Source organism: Ixodes scapularis, unplaced genomic scaffold, assembly GCF_016920785.2.
Source record: "Ixodes scapularis isolate PalLabHiFi unplaced genomic scaffold, ASM1692078v2 PGA_scaffold3__209_contigs__length_174095766, whole genome shotgun sequence".
NCBI lineage: Eukaryota > Metazoa > Arthropoda > Arachnida > Ixodida > Ixodidae > Ixodes > Ixodes scapularis.
In genome coordinates this window covers 112106337-112118676 of record NW_024609868.1, presented here as the reverse complement: position 1 = coordinate 112118676, position 12340 = coordinate 112106337, and positions in this window count along the sequence as shown.

The window sequence follows — 12340 nt, the reverse complement described above, 5'->3', positions numbered from 1 at the left end:
CGGAAAATACAAATATTTTATTGTAAATATTTTGTTCTTATAAAAGATCATAATAAATATTCATGTAAATATTTACAGAATTGTTAAGGCTATGTATATTGTGTTAAAAACATGCAAACGTGACTCTTTTGCACTTTTGTCACTAGAGTTTTGAGTCGTTATTTAGAGAAACTGAAGAGCTATAGCATTAAGCTTTCAGTTACACATTTGGATTGAAAAGTTCATTCGAATAAAATATAAATTATTAATTCATATCAAATATATAAATTTTTATGGCGCTCCATACTTGTCCCGAGGTACAAAAATAAAAATAATTCAGGGGGCAAGTAAAAAAAATCTATCTTCAATATTCCTGAAACTCATAGCGATTTTCTCCACTATACTCTTGTGTTTTTTTTATAAAAATACATGTTGAATTATTTTGTCTCCAGCAGCAGCAACTGACGTAAACAATGGCTAATTTTTAACAATATATTAAATAACTCAATTCTTGTAATACCCGTTAGGCACAGGATGTATAAATAAATGTATTAGATGTATTAAGGTTTTTACTTCGTTGCATTTTAGAAGTGTGCGCGAGGTCTGTTCTCATTGATACCTTTTCATGTGCGTGTGCTATTTCTTTAGTTTAAAGTGTTGCTGTCCACGTTCTAGCTATTTCGAATGTTCGAAGCTTGCGAATGTGCCTCGAGGATTGTTGCGCGGCTATTACACTATCCACACCATTGAACCAAAATGGATTGATACAATTATACAATTTTCAACATTCTCTGTCTTACTGCTGATATTTATTTACTGTTTACTGTTCTCTTCACTCTTTTTTTTTCTACGATGGTGAAAAAATATCGCCATCTTGAAGACCCTGAGATGGGGAACAATAAAAATATGGACGAAGCCAACAAAATCTCCTTTTGAGATTATGTTGTCTTCGTCCATTTTTTTTTATCGTGCCTCATCTTAGGGTCTACAAGATGTCGATTTGTTACCAGCTCGCCTGCACTCTATCACTGCTTAGAAGAAATATGTATTTATAAATTTTTCTTCAGTACTTTTTTTATGTAAGTCTTGTATTTCAGGTTTTCCGTTACGTTGCTGTTAATACAGTTTTTAAAGAACGGCAGAACTAAAGTGGGCAAAGAGAGTTTCAGGCAGAAAATGCCTTTTTCCTCTCCAGAGCCGGCCTTGGCCTGTTCAATCAAATAAAACAAGATATAACATCAGAACAAAAAGCAAAAGCCAAACCTTCAGTGTTGAGTTTTATATAGCTTGCGACTGGAGCAACTTCAGTCAGTACAGTCAATCTCTCTTACTCGTTCTTTTTTCTTCTCACACTCTTTCTTGTAAAGAGAAACCACATCCCTCTTGTTGAGTTTTCTTGCCGTCTGAACAAGGCAGGATTTATGTGATGAACATCTCAATTACAATTTTTTTTTTCGACTGTACCCGGAAGCTCTTAGCCAGAATCTAGAAGTTATTTTAAAAACGACGTATTTTTGATTCGCCATGTTTTTCGTCTAAGGTAAGTATTATCTATCCCATTATGTTATCTACCTATTTATTATTTTAATATGCAGGTTCTTTGCGAGGTCTCTGTTCAGTTGGCTGATAAAAATTAGAGAATCAAAAAAGCACGATCACAAAGGCCTATGCTTTCAGCACTAGGTGACTGCTATAAAAAAACGAAAATTTTCATAAATCGTGAGCAGACTAAAACTGCGTTTTGTACTTTATGTGACGCAAATGGAAATTAATATCACCTTTTTAATATAGCAGGACGTATGTTGACTGAAAATAATTAAATAATCTAAAAATAACCATCATTGGCGCTTCGCTCTTACCACTAGAAGTGGCTGCGTTAAAAAAAAAATTTCCTAAAACGTGAGCTCAAATTGAAATTGTAAGAGAGGTATTGTCTACAGGATGTAATGAAGAATGTTTTTAAAGATGAAGTGTGTTAAATAGTAGGAAGAATGCCACGAGGCTGAAAAGCTGCTAAAATTAGATGATGACAAATCAAACTTATTATAATAATAATGTTTCGTTTTATTTGTACCAAAGGTAGGAAACAGATAATGAAGATTGATTAGTCCTCTAACCCATACGCAGTTGGTGAACCCACAGTCTGTGCAGGTTGAACACAAAAATGATGCGCAAAATATTATGAAGTTATAAAGCATTTGATGTAAACTTAGAAAATCAATACAGTAAACAGAACAACAAAATTTAGCTTCAACTACTTGCCTTAAAAATGTTCAGTTTTGGAAGGACATTAATTGTAAATCTTTCCTAAAAAACGGTCCTGAATCTATATTACTCTTTCTACGGTGATTTAGAAGTCGTCGGTTTCCACTCTCTTTTCTGAAGAATACTTTCCTATATTTTTCTACTTCTTTTATTTTTGGCGATATATATAGACAAAGATCAGTAAAGAGGGCAGTATAATCCTGCCAGTATCTCCAACGTTAAGAGAGTGCAGAGAGTGTTCGTTTCTTTCACCCTTTTTATGGCCACTCGCGTGTGGTGCCCGCTTTATTTTTTTATATCTCTCAATAGTCGCTCGCTCCCAATATTCACAGATGTCATCTTTGTGATAACTGATTTAGACTGTTCGTATTTATTTGCTCCAAAATGATTTCACCCGTTTACCCGCGGTCTGTGCAGCTAGCTGACAGTTAAATGGCGTGCATATTTTTCTTCATACGAAGTAATGTCAGGCACAATCACACAATGCCGCCTAGGGCCTAAGATAGGTAGCGTACCGCAGCTTAAATAATCATATGCCAGATTCTGTCCCAATATTGCTGTAGCTGCATTGAAACGTTTAACAAGAATGAAATGCCTTTAAAGGTTTACCTTTTAGAGTTTCTACATAAGGATTGAGGGCTTGTACTAGGCAACGCGTAGCGAACGTAGAGAGGGTGAAATGAACCTCGACGAGGGAAATACTCCGTGGCGTTCACTTCAATTTCTGAAGCCTGATGCAAAATATCGTCCATAATCCGTAATTTTGTTGTTATCGAGTGAAGTGTTGCGCACATTGTGCTGCCCGTCAATGTTGTCTAACAAGTTCAACAATATAAACACGCCAGCTACCGTGGGTGGCGTTAGTGAGTCAAGTATTGGTTTGTGGAGAAGGCTAAGATCAGCTTCAGTTGATATCTACTTAAGTCATAACATTTGCTTGAGATGAAAGCAACATAACTCGACAATGTAAAAAAAAAAATATATATATATACGTGCAGTGAATTATTTCTCGTAAACATATACCCGCGGTTGAATTGCCGGCGTATCTTCAGAATAAAGGGAACATTTCTGTCCAGCATCTCTGCATTGACACCCACGTGACCTATACAGGCCGTCATTGCTATATTTCGAGGGCACGGTGCCAAGTCTCGAGTGTCTGTATATTTCCAATGGTCTGAAGGCGCTATTGCCGAAAGTCATTCTTCAATTACCTACTTTGTCCTCAAGATGAGAGGCCTGCATGTGAATGTTTTTTGGTTTTTTTTTGTACCAACGAGACCTCCGTCGTCAGCCACGTGGTCGGAATCTCCTCGGACACTCAAGAGCGGCGAGCTCATACACGTTGACCGCTCCACCCGGCCCGAAGCTTCCAGTACACTGGCAACCTCCGAAGTTCGCCGAGTAAAGACAAACTTTCTCTCTCCCGGCTGCAGGAATTCGTATCCCCTTCAGTTTTCCGCTTGGGCACCTCGACATGAGGAAGCCCGGTAGGTGATACGCGAGAGGAGCTCTCGGCAAGATTGGACGGACGACGAGTTTTGCACCAGCCGGCTTCTTTTGCCGGTAGGATAATCAGAGTGTGCTTCCACGCGTGCAGCGCCTGCAGATACATGTACATAAGCTTACTTCAGTTGCCTTTTGTAAGCTAGTGAAGTCGTGGCGTATTTGCCGAACGTTCGAGGCTTATTTTTGTTTTCGATTACCTCCATCGCGCGTGAATGTGGCGCGTGAAGCCATTCACCGTTCTAGCACCCAGCACCGCCCTTGCGAGAAGCGAGCTTCAGAGAGGCGTCGCTAGGCGCGCACTTAGTCGGATTAAAAAAAAAATTGAAAGATGTTTACAACATCCTGTAACGCCGAATTAGAGAGCAGCTCTTGAGGAGGAGGAGGAAAGGGTACTAAGGGGAGGGTATACCCCTCCTTCCTCCTCCTCACTTCCTGACACTACATGCCCTCATCCTTTCTTTCACCTTCTCCCCCTCTCATCCTTCAAGCTCCTTCCCTCCTCTCCTCCTCCTCCCTCCTCCCCCTCCCTCCTCTTCTCCTCCTCATCCGTCCTCATCCATCCTCCTAACTTGACAATATTAACGCGGCGTTTTTTCTATTCTTTTCTCGTTCGGATTGTGCGGCGGGGTGATGTAGCTGTTTTGCTGACTTTTTGGAACAGGCGGTGGGCGGTATGATTGTGCGGATTTAACGGTACGCCCTGTTTCTGTTGAACGAGACTAAGCGCGTGCATGGCGATAGCAAAGTTGGAAGCTTTCAATAAAGTTTAGTTGCCAGTTAGCGTTTGTCCTGTGTGCTTCTTCGTCTTTTTGTCCCGTCTCTTTGGCGCTATTTTTAATATGAATGTTGGCACAGATTGTGATGCAGCGTCGAGCTAGATGCTCAGCGCTCGCATTCTTATACGATTTACTATACGCATAAAAGCACAAAACCTAATTGGAAGGCCTGTACCCATACTCCGTTTGACCTTACACTTGACCGGAGCGAACACTACGAGTCATCCCGCTAGTCCAGCGCCGTGAAATTTACTACGCGTTCAACACGTGGCTTCAACCTTACCGAAGGACATGTGACGCTCCCACGGCATTTGATTAGCTTAGACAGCTCGCCGCGTCCAACGCGATTCTTCGTAAGGTGACGCTGAGAATAGTTGTTTTCGAGATTTGTGTTGCACAAGAACAACGGCGTCGTGCTTCGTAAAATATAAATGAAGTAAACAAACACTCGAACTATCTCCACTCGTCGCTGAAAGTGAACACGCCTAACCTATCGATTGCTTTCTTTCTCTTCTTAATTTCATGCCTTCTTTCGCGTTATTTCCATCGGGAAACACAGAGAACGCTCTTTTAGCCTCTGCTATGAGTTTAACTCTATGTTTAGTAACGTGTTGTGACCCGTGGGGAGGGAGTTGCTCGGATGCACTCGAGCAAAACGCTTAGCTGGCGCTCGTGCGCAATCAGTGAGGAAACGAGCGCCGCGTCAGTGTTCGGTTCGCAGCTGGTGTTTCGCTTTCTGTTTCATTAGCGTGAATGGTTAGGTACGAGCGGTCTAACACATTTTGTGTTATGAAAGCAACTTGTGGCAGAAGATGGTAACCAACGATTGCACACGAGCACTGTGTCACAGTTCGGCAATGCGCTCTCACGTTCGATCTCGAAGTCTGGCTGCTCAGGGATTGCGACGGTAGACCAACTCAGAGTTGCGAGAATTGGCAGGAGATTGTTCTAGCTGCCGTGCCGAACTTAATAATAATAATAATAATAATAATAGTAATATTAATAATAATAATAATGTCTTATTTTGCACCAAAAATACATGATGCAGGAGGCCTGCAGAAAAAGCTGTCACATAGACAGCTTGACAAAGCCGAAGGCCCCCATACTGGCAGCGTCGGGGCAAGATAAGATAATAAACTATAGAAATAAAATGTTTAACATTGTGACGAATCTTTTCACACAAAAATATAAAAATACAATAGAAAGATAATAAACTATACATATTAGAAATACAACTAAAAAGGGACACGCAATGGTGAATCTGCTTACACACAAAATTTCCTTTCGAAGTTTCTATAGCTTTCAAACGGGCAATATTTAAAATAGAATATTTTGAGACGTGTGAATAAATATGAAGTACCAACGTCTTCAATTAGTGATTCGTTACCGATTCTCTGGAAACCGAATTTCCGTCGCCTATTCGGCTATTGACTAGTCACACCGATGTCAATTCATCCCATGCGAAAGGATTCTGATTTATGTAGGTGCTTCCACTGCATCCCTAAACATTCTTATTTCAAAGGTCAAAACTATTAGTAGTTTCATCATGTCATCGTTGTGTGTTTCACAGCTCATGAGTATCCTTGGGAAGCTACCAGACGATGAGTCCTGCATTATTCTCCAGCAAATGTTAGTCCTAACAAGAAAGACATTGCAGTAACGTCTCATTCAGCAACTTTTCAACCACCCATGAGTTAGGAAACCGGATGCTATCAAAGTAGTTACTACATGCAGCAGCTTCTCAACCGTCACCAGCGGCTTGATATCACGGGCCTTATTGCCCCAGAGATTTGAAGAGCAGGTCCGTATGATTATTGACAGATTCTCATCGTAATGTCTGGTGACTGCTGTGTCCACGTTGAGGAAAACAACTTAGGTTGACACATTACTATGTTAAGCAATCCCCCAGCTTTCTTTAGAGCTTGAACCATCAGATAAGTCGAAATTGCTTGGAAACAAGCTTTCGAAACTCAGTGTAATGAGCTCTTCCAAGTCAAACTTGACCACCTTTCAATGCATGTAGGTGGAATTCTAAACTATCACAATCCGGTTTCCCCGCGTCCTCAGCACACAAGGGACACGCAGCCGGCAACGCAGCCACTCCCATCACCTTGCGGACGCAGGTGGTAACACCGGAAATGAAGCCGCTACGAAATGCAAGCAGACATGCAATGTTCACGGGAGAAGGCAACGAGCGGAAAAAGGTTGGCCCTCCTTTTTACAAATATTTCCGATTTCTTTGTTCCGGAGGGAGGGAGGTAAACTCAGTACTTCGTTGATACCAATGCAATACACGTGTTAGTATTATTCCACCAACATTAGATAAAGTAGTGTAAATGTCAAGAGACCCAAGTTTTGCTAGGCGCGGTGTTGATGGTCAACCTAAAAAGAGAAATTCTGCTTAACGCTGCAATGCACTTTATGCTTTAAACTGTCCTGAGCAGTATATAAACATATGCATATGATTCATTTTTAACATCGTTCTAAAAAAATCCTCCCAGACGATCACCGTACCCTGACCAAAGCCCATTATTCCCGTGAAGGGTTCGCAGTGTTCCGGTGGACATTGTTAGTGTGTGGCCAAGAACACTTCTCCATAGGTTCCGACCCTGGAGCTGCATTGCTCATCATCATGCTCACATCTTTCTACTGCAACACGAAGTAAACTTTCTTTGCTGCATCCCGTTTTGCGCTCCCTGCGCAATGGCGTGATGGTCCCAATGGCTTTCCTATTGGTATATAATAGATTGTCTGCTAGACGCAATACCAGCCCATTGAGATTTAAGTCTATGTGTGCATTTAAGTACCTACGTGGCAAGAAAGTACTTTTTTATATCACAAGCTACATAAGAAGCTGAGCTTCGTAAAATATGTGATAATGAGGTAATACTTTCGCTGACGGCGCCAACTGTAACTTCAAGTGAAACAATTTCTTTTGTTGGTAAGGGTCATCAAGCCAAATTCTTACAATCATATTTAGACAGCATGAGGTTAGGTTGCGAAGCAACATTCCGCCATATTTATGTTGCATGGGGAACATTTAGAAAGTTCACTTGGAACATAAACCTGAAACCTGAAGTCATCAACATATACCTCTATGTAGAAATTACGCCAATGATTCACGTTTGCTATGTCTTCCATGAAGTTCGGAAGAAGCAAGAGGGTTATTTGGGCAGCATGATATCAACAATAATGCCACCTTTGACTAGATTGACAGCATTCTTCGAGGAGTACAAAGTGTTTGAATACCTGCTGAATCATCATCCATTACAAATACGATATATGTAGAAAAACCGCCTGCTTACTGATGCCTGCTCGACTTGCCGTACTCAGAACTCAAGTCTGCCGTGAAACTTGATGTAACTTTTTTTCTTGTTTTGAGGAGATTTTTTAGATCGCCTAAATATGGTGATAACTCACTCTGCAGGCTCTAAGCATCCTTGAAATGTCTAAATACGGATGATACTCGGAATATTTTCCTATTAAAAGAGCAATCCAAGATCGCAACACATCGAGCTCATCTCCGGCGATGGGAGGATCATGTTCCGAAACCTGGACCACTGTCAGTCAAATGCAATCGAAGGATCCTCGCGCCTCCGACCGGTGGAACCGCTGAGTGATATCTCAAATGCGCGCGGCTCGTTGCCCATACAGCCCATTTAACCCTGCGAGCGCACGCTCGAGAGCTGCCGACCGGACGCTTCACTCCCGCGGAAGACAGAACTTCTAGGATGCTTAGAGCCCGCAGAGTTAGTTATCGACAGATTTAGGCGGTCTTAGAAACCTCCTCAGGGCACCTTTAAATATTCATAAAAAAGTTGTATCTACAATTAATTTGTCTTATCGTGACTTCTGCATAACAAATTACGTCTGTGATCTCCCTAAGCTGATAGGTTAAACTCAAAAATTTGAGTTGAGACTAGGTAGAAATACAATTTCGTCATCATAAATAAAATATATGAACCTAAAAAGATATGAAAATGATCGGGCAGAAGTTGTGATAATTTATTGAACTCGGTAAACTATTAGCGATTGATATTTTTGGTTTCATTTTCTTCAAAATAAGAGCCCTTTCTCGGTTCCTTTATAAAAATATATATATAGTTTTTTTTTGTTTTTTTTTGTGCTGGTAATAGGTATTTTTAAGAATGTTCGCTTTTCTCGATTATACACGGGATATTTTTTTTTTTTTTTGCGAACATTGGTGCTTAGTGAGATGAATTGTCACGGTCACATGCAACTGCCATATTAAAGGGTGAAAATTTGTCAACTAAATGACTGGCTAAACAACCGGGCCAAAATGTACAACAATATGGCTGCCCGGGACTTCTGCCTTACCGCTTTTGCATGCTAACTAGGGATGTGCTAATAAAGGTTTGAATTGAAAAGCACGCCGCTGATATCTCGGCTGTGTAACGCGTTGGACATGTGCAGTATACAACAACTCAACTCTCTGACGGCACGCCGCTAAAATGGCGCTGCTGTCGGCACTGCGCTTGCGCATCGCCTCACGCGAATCTGGTTTCTGCACACGCACAATGCCCTCTACCGGTGTGGGAAAACGCGGGCTTGTTTGGAAACAGTGCGTCGGTCTATACCTTTCTGCGTAACATAGGGTGACCGAAATAGCCAGGCTCGATCTTAAATGGGCCGTAAAAATCGGCGTCTACACGTAGCCATCTAAACCTTTCGTCTAGGGTGTATTTTACAAGTAAATTTTAGGATGTAACATTACAGAGCGTAGCTTCCTTTCTGTAAAATATAGGGCCAAAAAACTTGCCACGGTCAACGGCGTAAAGTGGCCGGACGCGTTCGGCGCACGTATTGACAGGTGGCGCTACCTCCACATCGAGAATGCTCGGGACCACCGTGGTCTGTTCAAATTAACATAAACTTTTTTTGTAATGTACCTTTTGGCACGCTAAGTCGGCGCTCCTTTACTCCTACTCCAACGCTCCGAGTTTCATACTCCGAGCGCAGCAACTAAACGGCGCACATCGTACAGGAGCGCGACACACCGAGGCTGCGTTCCAAACCTACTCGAATGGATCCGAGTTGCCCTGGCATTGTATGTCACGTGACAACAAAAACAGAGAAACGCTGGACGCGGGTAGGTCTTCGATAACCACTTTTACCCTAGAGTTAGATGGAGCAAGTTTTGGAACACGGCCAGAAACTATCGACGGGCCACGGCCCACACGAGCTCCTTCCAGCCGTGGATACGGGTGGCAGAAGCCGAAAATATTTCGAACATAAATAATTAGGCCCGTGTGGAGCGGCAAAGTCTAAAGAAAAAGAGACGGCAACGTTATGAAGTTTCTACGATCCTTTTAATATTCCTGAAAGGTTTGAAGACTCGCTTCGTGCACATATCTGGAAAGTTACCTTGGTTGATGTATTTATTGACGATGCATACTGTTCCAATTTAAACTAATGAAAATATTCTTGAACCCGCTCGTCGATGCAGGAAAACCCTCAAATTTGTCATAGATTTTCTGGTTCCGTCGGTTCCGTCTCGAAGCGAGACGGAAGCTACGCCGATACCAGCACAACGTCGTTCGATTGCACGTCAATTCGGTCTTAGGCAGTATGCATGAACAAGCCTTTCCCGCAACGCTAGCTGGTGTTTCGACTTTCCACTCTAAGTATCTTCATTCGCTGCGGCCGGGCTAAGCATTCTAAGCATGGCAGCCGTCTAACTGTCTTTTCATCACATTCCTGTCGCCGAGGTATCGGCACGCTCGTTCGATAGATCATTTCGTTTTTAGGCAAGACGCACGAACAAACCTTTTCATCGACGCTCGCTGATGTTTCGGCTTTCAAATCGAAATATCTTTATTCGCTGGGCTAGGTATTATAAAAGGGACAGAGCGGTCCGCATGTCTCCTCATCTCGACAACTTTTCTGTCGCAGTGCTATCGGCACGGTACTGTTTGATAGATTTTTTTTTCAGGCGAGATGAGCGAACATACCGTTTTCGGAACGCTAATTGCTGTCTTGGCTTTCAAATAAAATCGTTTTTACCTGCTGGATTAAGCACTAACCAACTGAAAAGGGGCAGCGGTCCGCCTACGCCTTTTCGTCTCGACGGTCGCAAGAGCAGCGCAGCCATCTTGTTTTTTTGCGTGACGTCACGAAGCGCGAGGAAGTCACTCGCGCTTCGAACAATGAACTTCTTCCAAAACCGACGCGCCCCATCGCGGCGAAATACCACGCAGTGCACTCTGGGAACTAGTTGGCCAGTAAGTTTCGGTTTCGATTGAGCAGCTTATTCATCTCATGCTATCACGCCGCGACCGAACGCGCTGCTTGCGTTTTCGATTATCTCACTCTTTACGAATGTACAGTACACTCATTCTCGAGCGATACAAAACGAAGACCGGGGCACTTTCCTTGGTTCCCGAAACACCGGATATTATGCGTTCGTATGCAAACGTAGTAAGACGTCGCCCAGTCACCTCACCCCACGAGTGCATCTTTGAGCTCGGATTTCAATAATCCCGTCTAGTACCAGTGAACTACAACTGAAAATTGGTCACCTTGAGCCTTACACGTATTTTGTTTGCCACACTTCCGCATCGTGTTACTTCATTGGGCGAAAACCAAGCCGCATCCTCACAGGAGTATCAAAGATGAGCCCAGCGTTGACGCATAAACTTTTAATAAAACGCAATAAATTCGACCTTATTACTGCACAAAAGTTACTATGTTGTCTTCCTCGCGTCATCATATATCTCCGACTCCAATTTTATGCTGATAGAAGATTAAGCTTTGGCAAACGCTGAGATCGGCTAGCTACGACGGAAGCCCTAACAAGCGTCCCCTACTCCTCGCTAAGCCTTTTTGGACGAGTTTTTACTAACGCTCAAGATCTGTGCCTGAACGGTGTGTGTGAAATTATCTCGGAATACTCAGTCAGTAAGAAAGCAAACACATAAAAAATAGTATGGCCATTAGCAACCGTCAAATGCGCTTTGAATAATTTCGTTCGTTTGGCGCACCGCATAGGGAGGGGTTCATTCCCGCCCGGCGCACTTCCAGCGAACGGTGCGAATTCTTCAAACAAGTGCTCGACTTTTGCTTTCTTAAAACGATTTGTATGTGCGAATGTGCCTATATGAGTGCAGGATAAATTTATGCAGATACACGATGTTGAATATTAGTGGAACGCAAGCGGGTGGGGACTTCACTTCGTGCAGTGCTGCGGGTCAGTACAGATAAGAGATAAGAAGTGTTAAAATTGAGGCGTATCAAGAAAAAACAGTAATTGCAAAAAGTTATATCTCGTCTATGAAGGCGCGAAACAAACAAACTTCCTGATCAACAACACTAATGTAAAGGCGCGAGCTTATTGGATACTTATTGGTTGCTACAGCTTGTTGACTCGTACACAAGCAAGATCCCCGAGCTTCGCGGTGTCGAGATTCCCAGCACTGGTTCGTTCACATACCTCGAAACGCTAACACAGAGGCTCATGTACAAAAATACAACAAGCATATGTTTAGACAAGCTATACGTCTCGGGCTTGTGCTAAAGCTTCGAGATCTGGCCATTTAGGTTAGTTTGGAGGCAAGAAATGACGCTCTCGGGACCAGAAAACATGAGATAACGGCCGTTAATAGTCCACGCTCTGTGTATAATCTCTTGTCGACGTGTCGATCGAAACCGAAACCATGCCACTCTCCTCCCTGCCAACTAGTTCCCAGAGTGCGACGCGCGCCGTGTTGCATGCAGGGCTTTATGGAAGTAGTCTATTCTCGGTGCACGAAGAGCGCGCTCGAGTGTCAGTCTCCGGTGGCACTCCTGTCCGTTTG